The following is a 13,304-nucleotide window of genomic DNA, read 5'->3' on the forward strand; positions in this document are numbered from 1 at the left end:
ATCTGCCTTATCCATTCCTTTTATCACTGATAAATAATTATTTCTACATTACCACTCTGTGATTTGAAAGTGCATGCAGGTGAAGGTTTATTTACCATGTCAACATAATGTGGACCTACCAGAAACAGTGATGCACAATGAAGCCATGCAGTCATGAAAAAAACAGTCATCACATGAATATGCAGGCCATTCCATGCTAGGCTGCGTGATGCAGAACATTTGCATGTAATCTACATACTCAACACAATACATGCCCCCCCCACACACACACACACACATTGAAGTTGTGTATATATGCTAAACAGGTAGAGCTGGGAACTCATACAAGAGGCTACTTGCTTGAAGGAAAATATATGACAGGACAGCCAGAAAGGATGAAGAACAAGCAGAGAAATACACAGAAGGACAATGAGAATAAGAAAGCGCCATGGGTTTAGGGAAAGAGTATGGGCTTGTTTTTTTGTGGGACAGATGCGCTTTGTTTTTTTGTAAAAGAAGGAAGAGGGTGAGGGAAGCACGGGAAGATGGGGATAGTAAGGAGTCACATGTTCTCCATCAGATTGGTTATGGTCTCAGTCCAACAATGCCCAGATAATAAGCAGAATTAGACCCTTTCCCTTATCCACAGGGGGGCATCTTCTCCACGCTATCAGCCATGCTGTAGGAGTACATCCCTACAGAACTTCATCAAGTCGCACTCTTCTCCCCATTCATAACTAAATTGCTTTCCTACCTATATAAATGTGCCTCACGTTGATGATTTATTTAGTCTTCCGTAACATAGATCCCAAACACCTTTCATTCCGTTATCACCCACTTCAGTAACTACTTCCATACAGACTTTGTTCCCTATGTCAGCCACCTGAATATCCATAACTATAGGCTTATTTATATTTTCTTTTTCTTCTTTTTTTTGTAAACCTTTTACAGCACCTCAATAATTGACCTTTCCCTGACTACAATGGTTACATATAATGATGCCATAGCAAATCTGGTATGTCATTAATACCATTTTGTTCCCCCCACATTGTTCTTAGTATTGCTACATGTAATGCATTATTATACTATACAATTGTTTTGACATTACTCTAGTGTTGGTCTCAGTTCACATACTGCATTATGCTGTTTGTCTCAGTCTTTAGCTACAAACACCATTTACTATTTCATGTATCAGACTATGCTACTGAAATTTTCAGTTTTACCTGCAACTCCCAAGATGTGACTGAAGTGTTTCCTCTGTGCGTCCAACCACTACTCCGGTCAACAAACTTAATCAGTTAATTAATCAGTTAATGGATGCTAACAAGGGCAGACACACAAACATATTTATTTATTGACATTTGTTTACTGGGAAAGCCCAACTGGGCACAGGTGTCCTTTTCCAGCAGAGAACTGAAGAGAAAAGCTCCAAGGTATCATAAGTAATGCAATCAATATTTACAATAAGTGTTATAATACAGTTTTAATGAATACATAGCACAATAATCAGTAGAGCAAAAAAAAAAAAAACACTTCATTGTAATAAGCTGATAAGCTATATATATATATATATATATATATATATATGTATATATATATATATATATATATATATATATATATATAAAGAGAGAGAGAGAGAGAGAGATTCTTTTTACTGCCACACCAACCAGGTGGCCAGATTTACAACACCTCCCCCTATCATGTCCCAGCCATTCAGGTCCCATTTCTGAGTCCTACCACCAACCCTCCCTCAACTTAATTTCTTTTAAACTGCAGCAAACAGTTGCTACAGTTTATATACCCTGTTTGCTCAGAGCACTATGACATGTATGCCGTAGTTAAAACAAAATTCTCCCTTTTAAACTTTAACAAACAGGTAGCTACAAATGTAGCAAGCAGTTGTTACAGTTTATTCCCTGCCTGCATGGAGTGCTATGGTGCTCATGTTTACTTAAATAAATAATCTTCTTAAACTGAAACAAACTGCTTGCTACAAATGCAGCAAACAGTTGCTATACTTTATACCCTGCCTGCACAGAGTGCTACAGTACTCAGGTTTTAGGTAAAACAAAAAAGTTTTTTTTTGTTTTGTTTTTAACTTTTAAACTGTAGACCACACATGGAGTACTACATCACTCAGGATTGACTGCAAATACAATACAAGCTGTTAAAGGCTGATATTGCATTAATGGAAGATCGGGATCATCTACTTGCACCCTCAACACTTTGCACCTGGGGCAGATAGACCCCTTGCCCTGCCCTAGCTAAGCTACTAGTAATCTGATTGTACTAATTAAAAGATGATAAAGTACTTTATGAAGTATAATAAAGTGAGGTATTACAATGGAATAAGCAGGTTAAATCATTTAGTGCTTTAAAGGGAGCTTCAAGAAAGGTGTTGAAGGGTGTCAGGAGACCTAAGTCCGAAATGAGCCCATGATAATAATAATAATAATAATAATAATAATAATAATAATAATAATAATAATAATAAGTTTATGAGAGGTGTACGAGTACTAAGACAGATGTGTAAAGAATAAAATGGCAATAATGACTGCATATTTGTAGTGATGTTCTTACATATGATACAGACAAAGACTGACAGAGGATGTAGTGATACAATATAGGCTTGTACACCTCAAGTATTCATAGGCTGCCCCTGTATATAAGGGACATAGGTGTCAGACTGAGGTAAATGTATGAATTTCTATCTATTGGTCCAAGTTATGTTTGAATATGGTTAAGGATTATGTCTGCTTCAGAGAAGGAGTAACCTATGAGACACATACATGCCTATCCACCATGTCCTGTTAATGTCGCAGACAAGGTTTATTTATTGTAGTTTAGTTTAGTTTAGTTTGTTTATTGGGGTGGTACACTGATCACTACAGACCATTTTAGGAGCAGTCCTGGTGAAGAAATTCACAAAAAAAGAAGATAGAACAAATTCAGAAACACAGACTAATCAGAGAAGGTAGGTAACCCCATAGACAATTGATGAAATATATAAATATTAGCAGAGTAGAAAATCAAATGTGAATTCATTTTTGTAGTAAATATGAGATGGAAGCAGCAGCTGAAAACAGAGGGTCATATTTTTGATGAAGGCATCTTTTGACTTGAGCTCTAAAGGTGGAGAAAGAGGAGACTTCTTTAAGGTGGAGGGGGGATTGCCAGACTTTGGATGTTAGAATGGAGAAGAAAATCATAAAATCATACACAAAATCATACCCGAAGACTCTAAATAAAAACTTGCAAAAGCATCAGAGACCTCCAAAGCAGATACCCAAACAACCTGCACTTCCTGTCACAAACCAGACAACACATAAAACACAAAATCCATGTGCCGCACAATCACAGCCCTTAAGGCAAAATAACAGACCTAACACACTAGTAATAGGTGACTCTATAGTCAGGCACACTGACGTCCCACGCACTAGGCTGGACAAGCAGAAGGTTACTGTTAGCTGCCTGTCGGGAGCCAGAATCTGCCACATAACAAAAGCACTCAGGTCACTCCATAACAAGTACAAATATGACTCTGTCATTGATCATGTTGGTGTGAATGACCTGAGATGTACCTCCCTGAACTACATGAAAAGAGACATGGAAGAGCTCTCTGATCATGCAGCCCAGGCTGGTATGACCCTGACCCTGAGTAGCATCCTGCCCTCACCAAGAATGATACCTCAGTATAAAGAAAAAATGATCAATTTCAACAATTGGCTACGTTTCTGGTGTCATTCAAAGGGGATCCAGTGTCTGTCAGCCTGGGATGACATGCTCGACAAGCCATGTTGCTTCGCAAGAGACGGCTTGCACCTGTCACCCCTAGGCTTTCGAATACTGGCCAAGGCTCTTGCTGCTCCCATAGTGCCTTTTTTAGGCAAGGCTCAAAAAGTCAAACCCACCTCCGTAAACAGCACAATTAACAAAAAACTGAGAGTTATGCTATCACTGGTTAGATCAGACCATAAACTAATCACTCTGGATGTCCACACCCCATCACCACCCCCAGCTAAGAAACCCACAGTAAAAAACTTTTCTAAAGCAAACTTCACCTTACTTAAGACCGAGGTGGTAAGTTTCACAGCCCCCAAGCTAATGGATAATACTGCCCAAGATGCAGAAACCTTTACAAATGCACTCTATGAGCACCTACAAGGATGCATGGATTGTGCCATGCCTAGCAAAACCAAGACTCACTCCTCTAAGAGAAGGAAACCAGTTTGGTGGACCCCTGCAATAAACAGACTATAGAATGGAAGGAGGAAACTAGTTAAAAAAAAAGCAAATCCCAAGAAGGAAAGACATCCCTGATCAGTATCAGTAAGAAACGAAGGTCCCTCATGAAATCATCCAAGGCTAACTTCAAAAGAAAAATAGCCAAGGATTCAAAAGATAACCACAAAGCCTTCTTTAGCTATGTTAAGAATCTAAGTGGCAACTCACAGATATGCACTGAACTAGTGCAAAATAGCAAAAAATGTACTGAACCTACTGATATTGCCAACATCCTGGCAGATAGTTTCAGTGCAAACATCACCCTCCTCTTACCTCCAAAAGGGCCCACAACAATACCGGAAAAGTGTAGTGTCCCAAAAATCACAGACGCATAGGTGAAAACTGCCCTTTCAAAAGCCAAAAACACAGCGTCAATGGATCCAGATGGTGTCCCAGGCTGCATCTTGCACGAACTACAGAATGAACTAACCCCCTCCTAAACACTCTGTTCAACCTCAGTTTCTCCACAGGCTACGTGCCCATAGAATGGTGCACAGCAACGGTTATTCCTCTCCACAAAGGAGGGGCCACAACTGACCCTAGTAAGGTAACTATTGCCCCATAAGCCTGACTAGCCTGGTCTGCAAGGCTATGGAACACATCATCATGGAACTCATTAACAAAGACATTGGGAACCTCCAAACACTTGACCCGACCCAGTTTGGCTTTGTTAAGGGCAGATCATGCATACTAAATCTGGTTGACTTCTTCGAGACAGTCACCAAGGCCATAGATGAGAGAAAGGTGGTTCACACAGCCTAACTTGACCTCGCCAAGGCTTTTGACACCATTCCCCACTCGGGTATTACAGAAAACCTCACCAGCCTGAACATAAACCCCTACATCATGAGATGGGTTGCCAACTGGCTTACAGACAGAACTCACACGGTTAGAATAGTGGGCTCCAGGTCTGACTCAAAACCAGTCACAAGTAGTGTCCCACAAGGCTCAGTCCTGGGACCCCTACTGTTCGACATATACTTCTCAGAAGTACAGGCAAACACAGGAGGACTATGGCTAACCAAGTTCGCCGATGACTGCAAACTGGGAGCCATAATTGACTCTCCGGCTGACATGGACATCCTCCAAAAGGGCCTTACTGAGACGGACACCTGGTGTCAAAGTCATGGCCTCAAGCTAAATGCCAAAAAATGCATAGTCATCCCATTTGGGAAAAACAAAAAAAACACAAATTACCACATAGGTGGCAGCCCCCTTAATACAGAAGAGGTAATACAAGATCTGGGGACCCAGGTAGATCGTAATCTCTCCTTTGGCAATCATATTGCCAAAATAGTTAGGAAATCCTTCTTTGTGGACCATCTAATTCCTAAAGGGTTCGCATCTAGAAATAAAGAGGTTATAGTGCCCCTCTACTCGTCACTCATTAGACCCATCATAAAGTACAATGCCCCATTTGGGATGTACCTCGCAAGACACTTCCAACAACTAGAAAGACCACAAACATACCTCACCAAGAGGATTACTGGCCTCAAACATATGTCCTATGCAGCCCGACTGAAAAAACTCCGGCTGTACTTAGTGGCATATCGCTTACTCCGAGGTGATCTCAGCCTGACTTACAAAGCCATGTCCAACTCAGAATTTATGGACATGCTCCACCTAAAGAAATCCAAGTCACTGTGAGCCACGCACTCTAGTGAGCTAAACCTCACCACAGCAATAAATAGAATATTCTGGAGGGATAGATTCCCATCACAGAGACTCCCCATGCTTTGGAACAAAATTCCATATTACATCAGGCTGAGCCCCTCACTTACACTCTTCAAGAGAAACCTTGATAAGTGGATGGGTAACAGAAAATACACCCCTGGGATCACTTCATTGGCTCTGCTTGACAGTGGATTAATTAATCAATGGGGCAGCAAAAGCTGACACACTCTGGCTAGGCTTGTAAATGCCCTCAGGTAGATAGCCTAGTACCTACCTATGAACCTAAATGGTCAGTACAGTGCAGTTTAAGTTGGGGTGTCTGGACTGAGGGAGTTAATTGGGAGACGTTTTGGAGGTTGTAGGGGTGGTTTTATTATGGAGTTTGGCCGCAAGAGGTGGAAAGGCACCTGTTTGAAGTACTGTGAAAGCAAGACATCCAAGAAATAGTTCAACTCTGCAGGAAACTGGTAGCCATTTGGCCATGGAGGGGGTTATGCAGTGGTCTTCCAGAGAGGAGAGGACTGGAAATGAATTGGCAGATTTTGTTTTCAAAGGACTTTAGAGTGGATGAGTTTTTTAGTTCCTTACAATGGATATTTTTAATGCTATTTGTTTTGTGAATATGAAACAAATCCAGCAGCATGGCTCTATAAGTTTATATTCATGATGTGATCCATGTTTGCCATTTTTCAGCCTATATCTTCTACACTTACACATGTTTGTTGCCTCAGTGCAACAAATTTTATTGCATTTTCTACTTAAAGTAGCAAAAAATAAGTATGTGGAAGACTTGCTTACAATGTGATTGCTTCTTATAAGAATTAATTGATGTTGCTGTACTTCTGAGGTATCTTTAGCTCCCATTTCCATTCATGTTGCTGCATTTAGTGCTATTTCAAATGTTAAATCTTCCTTAGAGAGCAACCTCATGCTGTGCTTCTGCAAATATTGTCACAAGCAAATGTTTCTGTCTGTGTACATTTGTGGTCTACTTTCCAGTTTGCAGTTTTTAGATAATCTCTGCAGATCTATCCTATAATCCAAAATACACTCATGCTTCACTTGCTTTCTCTGCAGCACCTCACTTTTAGGTGCACCTGCGTACACCAACTTGTCCCATATGTTCCACAAGGGACAGGAGTAGGACATCCTCAGGCTAGTTGTGAGCCCTATGACCCATGTGTTTTTGCTGCGAACCTCCCTACTGCTCTATTCGTTCCAATATGCTAACAGTTGGATGGAAGGGTGTGGACCAGCCTCCACCTAATCTGGAGCATTTTACCCTTCCCTACTATTTGGCAACTGTCTAATTATAAAGTTAGCTCTTTAACTTATGAAAGCATCCTGGCTAAAGGAATGACACACATACTCTCATACACATCTACTACCCTTTTCAGTAATGCCAGTATGTTGGTTGTGATCTTGCAAGCTTCTTCTGCAAGTGACCACTTACCCTATTGTAAGTGTCACCAGTGTGGTGGACCAAACTACCCCCTCCCCACCCCCAAAGTGGGCAGGCTAGCATTTGCCACTCAAACCCAACCACCCAAATTCAACCCTCAAGCTCCTATTCTGTCATTCAAACACCGTGCAACTCAGCCATAATCAGTCTTCTTCCCTCTGTGCCATGTGATTACTGCTCATTTGATTTCTCTCATGAAATCTAAAATACTCTTCAGTTACCAGTGGATTGGTGATCAGATGCTTTTCTAAAATGTCTGTCATTTCTTTGATATTTCAGGTAACTAATTCTGCATTAAACTCAATGTTATTCTATAAGTTCCGGTACAATTATATTTAGCAAAACTGATACCTTCTTAATCAGAGGAATGCCATTCACTGGCCTGTTTATTTTCATGACAATTTTTCTGCTCCCTTGTTGTAGTGTCAAAAGCGTTATTGTGCTGCACGTGCTCCTCCATCTTTTCCTAATTTTAGCCTTCATGATTTTCTGCCGCACTCATGTTAGCATTAAAGCACGTTTATGTACCAGTTGTAATGCTTGACATTTTGCACCAATACACACTCCCACAATGTCTGCATATGATTTGAAACACTGCTTAAGTAATCAGAGTCAAGTAAAAATCCCCATCCAGCTTTATATTCAAATAATATGCAAATAAGTTGGTATGCATTTACAAAACAGTCCATTTTACCTGAAACACTAAATGCCCTTCTGTTTAGGCAGCTACAACACATGCAACTCCTCATACATAAATTATTTTTCAATAGTATTAGAAGATGTCATTATTTTTCCACCATTATTTATTTTCCAAAAGTTTCATTCATTACAACATTTGCTCTTTAAAGTGATACTTTATTGCAACATTTACTAAATATTACCATCAGCTTCTTCATTTGTTTCCATGCATTCATTGATTGTCCAATAACCTGTGTAATCCATTTCAGAGTATGAGTCAGATGGACCTTAGTCCGATGCTTGGTGGACAGAAAACAGTGAAAATAGTCCTGGACAGAACACTGACCCATCACAGAATGGCGTTACACACACACACACACACACACACACACACACACACACACACACACACACACACACATACTTGCACACCTATGGGCAGATTTGAGGATTACCAGTTCACATCTGTAGTCTCTCATTGGGATATGGAAGAATATCAGATCAAAAATGCATGAGGGTATAAGCAAGTTGTGCAGCTTCTACACATGCAGCACTCGTATTGAGAAATGAATTAAAGATGCAAGCCCACACTGTTACAAAAGGTGCTTCATACTGCTCATTTACTTTTTATGATTATTGCATACAACTTAGGGTCATAGGTCAATTCCAGGCTGTTTTTTTCTTTCCAGAGGACCATCAGTAGACTATCCACAATATCACAAATTAGAGGCTGTCACTGAAATGAACAATTTCTACCTAGTTTTTATCCATCCCTTCAATGAGGACTTCAGAGGCTAAACCTGGGGTATACTTAAAATTGTCCCTCTATTTATCCAGGTTATACTTAAAGAAGATCAAGGGGGTATTTTGCTTTATATCCTAAGGAATTCTATTATATAAAAAAAGGATTCTGTGAGATATACGTCTATCTTGTCAGCAGGTCATCATACGTATATTTTGGTGGAAGTTCATATTTCTTCAGAGAGTGTTTAGGGACTTATTAGCTTTGTGGATGTGTAGAAGGTCACAGCACTGGATTCTTTGAGGCTCTGTAGACTAAACATTGGTCAACTCTCAATAGTATGTAAGAAACAGAAAAGACAGAGTGCCTTAAGCAGTAGTTTAAGGGAGACATACCTTCATTATCTCACTGAGGAAATGGTACTACCACTCATGCACATGTTTAGCCAAGTGCATACCAAATGGGTCATTATACTCTATTACAGGCCTCTTGAATGAGGAGAAGAGAGGGGATGATAACTTCCTTAGATCTGGAAGAAATAGCCCTGCTGATTAGTCTGGCAAGGTGAAAGGATTTCTTAACAACAGTGGATACATGGTGATGAAAGGATAGTTCATTGTCAGTGATAGTGCTCAGGTATGAGGTACCTAATGGCTGAGTCAACTTTCAAAGGTATGTCACCTGTGTAGTAGGTATATGGCTTTCCAGGTTTGCCACTGTTTTTAAGTTAGTTAACAAGGTAAACACAGATCTGTTATATACATAAATGAATGATTATTGATTATTTACTTGTCTGTGACTTGTAATAGATTACAGTAGTCATTGCAGAACTATTATATTATAAAACATTAGTACATTTTGAAGATTGCACTGCAGGTTCACTAAAGGGAGTTACTTGCATCCCTAAATCACAAGGTATAAGTTGTAGAATATAAATCATCTGATATTGTAGAGACCCAGCTGTAGGGACTGCTGGGACCTATGCCATCGACATTAGGACCACTCATTATATATCTCTTTTACAGGCTGTAGACTCCACATTTGTCTCATAATGCACTGTATCTTTTTGTGCCTTCAGGTCTTTCCCACTGAAAAAAGTCTTCACAGGAATATTTTTTATTTATTTTATTTTACATTTGTTAACCGGGGGTGTCTGACTGAGCCAAAAAGGCCCTTTTTCAGCAGAGGCCTGAGGAGAAAATCTCCACATAGAAAAATTACAGATACATTTAGATATTTAGCCATGATCAGTATACACACAAATTACAATAGACATGTTTTTACAGTGGTATGCAGCACATCAACAGTTACAGTGAAGAGAACAAACAAGAAAATATTAATTTAAAAATAAAGGTAATTAATAGATTTGTGGTGTACAGGTGAAATTTTGAACATAGGTAGAATACATACATAGTACACAGGTACAGTGCATACATTGTAAATTAGCCAGTGTTTGTGAGTAAGACTGAAAACTATTATCAAGTACTCTAGGTTTAGTATGTATACCTTATCCACTTTCACTAGCCTGGGGAGCAATCATGGCACTGCCAACTTTGCTTGAGATGTTGCCTAATGAGGTTTTTAAAGGAGGCTTTCGATGATGTGTTTTGTATGCTAGTGGGGAGAGAGTTCCATTTATAAGCCACTGAACTACTATATAGCGTGCCTCCAAAGCTATTGTAGCTGCTGGTGACTTCTAGTAGTAATTTGCTTGATGATTTAAGAGGCCTTTTGGCTGAGTGATGCTGCACTAGGTTTTTGAGGACAGGACACTTTTTGGAGAGGTAATAGATAGAATGACAGAGACAGAGCCAATTGTAGGTTAGGAGGTTGGGCAGTTTAAGCCAGTCAAGCTGTCTCAAAGCAGTACAGTGATGAGGTCTATATGAGCAATTTGCAGCAAAGCGGGCATTTCTGTTATAACAGCCTTCCATTTTGCTTAGTTCAGTTTTGTTGAGATTAGTCAGAATGGGAGATGCATAGAGTAGGGTGGATAGAAGTTGGGAGCGAGCAATGGCTGATCTTGTGTTGTTTGGTAAGAAATGGTTTGATACGATAGAGTGATCCCAGTTTGGCAAGTACTTTTTTAATAGTTAAGTTGAGATGACTATCAAACTTTAGGTGGGAGTCTAAGGTTATTCCCAATAGCTTAGCCTGTGCCACTGGAGCAATTGAAGTAGCATTTGCGGAGTAGATAGTGAACTGACTATAAGTGTTTTTGTTAAAACTGGTTATAATCATCAGCTGAGTTTTCTTTGAATTGAGGATAAGTTGGATTTGGTAAGGTAGTTTTCAACATCAGAGAATGCTAGTTGAGCTGTTTGCAGGAGGGTGGGAATGTTTTGTGCAGCACAGATTAAGGTAGTATCATCTGCATACTGAATGATAGATGCATGCTGTGTGGAGGTATGGAGGTCATTTGTAAAGATTGTGAATAGTAATGGTCCTAAGATAGAACCCTGTGGGACTGCTATAGTTGTGGGCAGCTGAGGAGAGAGAGAATTTTCCCATTTCACAGCTTGCTACCTGTCAGTTAAGTAGCTTTGGAACCAGGTAAGAGTGAAATTTGATAGGTGATATTGGTTTAGTTTGTTTAGCAGGATTTGATGAGAGACTGTGTCAAATGCATTTGACATATCCAAAAAAAGAGTTGACACCTGCAGACCTTCATTTTTGAGATGGTTTAGTGTGTCTGTGAAGCAGAGGAGGACTGTAGTGGTACTATGGGCAGGTCTGAAACCATGCTGGGTAGGTGACAGGATGTTGCTGTCTAAGGGATATTTTAGCACCTGAGTATGGATGCATTTTTCTAGTATTTTGGCCAGGGGGAGAGTATAGTAATGGGTCTGTAGTTATTAAGTTCAGTGGAGGTCCCACCTTTATGTATGGGTGTAACATAGGATATTTTCCAGAGTTTGGGCACATAGTTTTCAACAATTGATCTTTTTATGAGAGTGGAGACTGGGATAGCAATAGCATCTGCTGTGAGTTTCAAAAAATAGCTGTGGAGTAGGCCGCCTGCTGTTGATGAGGTTTTTAGTTTGGAGAGCATGGTTTTGATTGAAGTGGTGGAAACTGTTTTGAGGGTAAAGCTTGTATTAGTGTTATTTGAGTTGGAGGGGATAGTGAGGTTGGAACTGTCCTGTGATACTAATGATAGAATTGAGTTCACAAAGTGGGAGTTGAATTGTGTTTCGATGGGAACTTTAATGTCAGGAGTGGTTGATTTGGGGGTAGCGTTTTTTGTGGGTTTTAGTAGCTGTTTTACATTTTTCCAAAATTTTGGGGGTTATGAACTTGTGTTGGTATTTAGTTTGTAATGTCGTGTAGTATGATTTTTTGTCCAGGCTGGTGCATTTTTTTGCATGGTTGCTCACGTCTTGGTACTTAGTTAGGCTTTGTGTTTCTTTGGTTTTTTTTTGATAGTAAAGCCAGGCAGTGTCTCTGGAATTGAGGATTTGTTTGGTTTCTTTACTGAGCCAGGGATTTGTAGAGGTTCTTACCTTCATTTTGCGCAATGTAGCGGCAGTGCCTAGGCATTGTAGAAATGTTTAGCTGAAATGTGCTACAGCCTGGTCAAGTGGGAGGGTTTTTACAGGGGTCCAATCACAGTTACATAGTAAAGTATTGAGGACCTCAGGAGAGAATTTTTTTGTGTTTCTAGTGGATTTATAGTTAGTGGTTTTGCATATGCTTGTTCTACTATGTATAAGGTATATTATGTTGTAGTCACTTAAGGTGTCTGGGAGACTGCCTGTGTGAGGGTACAATGTGGGGTTGTTAGTTTGTTAGTTAGGACCCAGTCAAGGATGGATTCCCTTTTTAATTTGTTATCACATCTACTTGGAATTTGGACTAGCTGCTGGTAGCCATGGAGATTTATTAGATTACTTTGTGGTTCTGATATACAGGTGAACCAATCTAGACCGAAATCCCTCAGAATAAGGGTTTCTTTTGAGTATGTGGAAGAACACCAGGATAAGAAGTCTTCAAGGCTAGCAGGTATATTACCAGGTGGAATATGGATCACAATTGTAGTGATGACCTTTTTAGGTTGAAGTTGAAGTTGTGAGATAAATATGTCCCAGTTATTGGGGGAGGGGGAAGAGTTTGGTATTTGACGTAAAGTTAAGTTGAAGTTATACAGTAAGGCAGTTCCACCCCTTTACGAAGTGGTCTGTCTTGTCTAATGATATTGTAGCCAGCAGGGAGAACTTGTGAGTTAGCTATGTTTTTCTTTATCCAGGTTTCTGTTAAAGCAACTATGTCTGGGATGTAGTGGGCTGTTGTGGCCTGGAGTTCAGGTATTTTATTTTTGATACTTCTAATATTAATATTTAGCATTAAAAGATGGTTATTTTTGCTGCTGCTGTTGATTTGCCTAAGAATGAAAATAGTGAGGGTATTATGTTCTGACAATTGTGTTGGAGCAGTTTGTACTGGACAGGATGGATTTGGGCCTGGGTTGGGGTGGATGCCCCC

The sequence above is a fragment of the Protopterus annectens genome, chromosome 3.part0 (genome assembly GCF_019279795.1).
Source record: "Protopterus annectens isolate FY-2018-M chromosome 3.part0, PAN1.0, whole genome shotgun sequence".
NCBI lineage: Eukaryota > Metazoa > Chordata > Ceratodontiformes > Protopteridae > Protopterus > Protopterus annectens.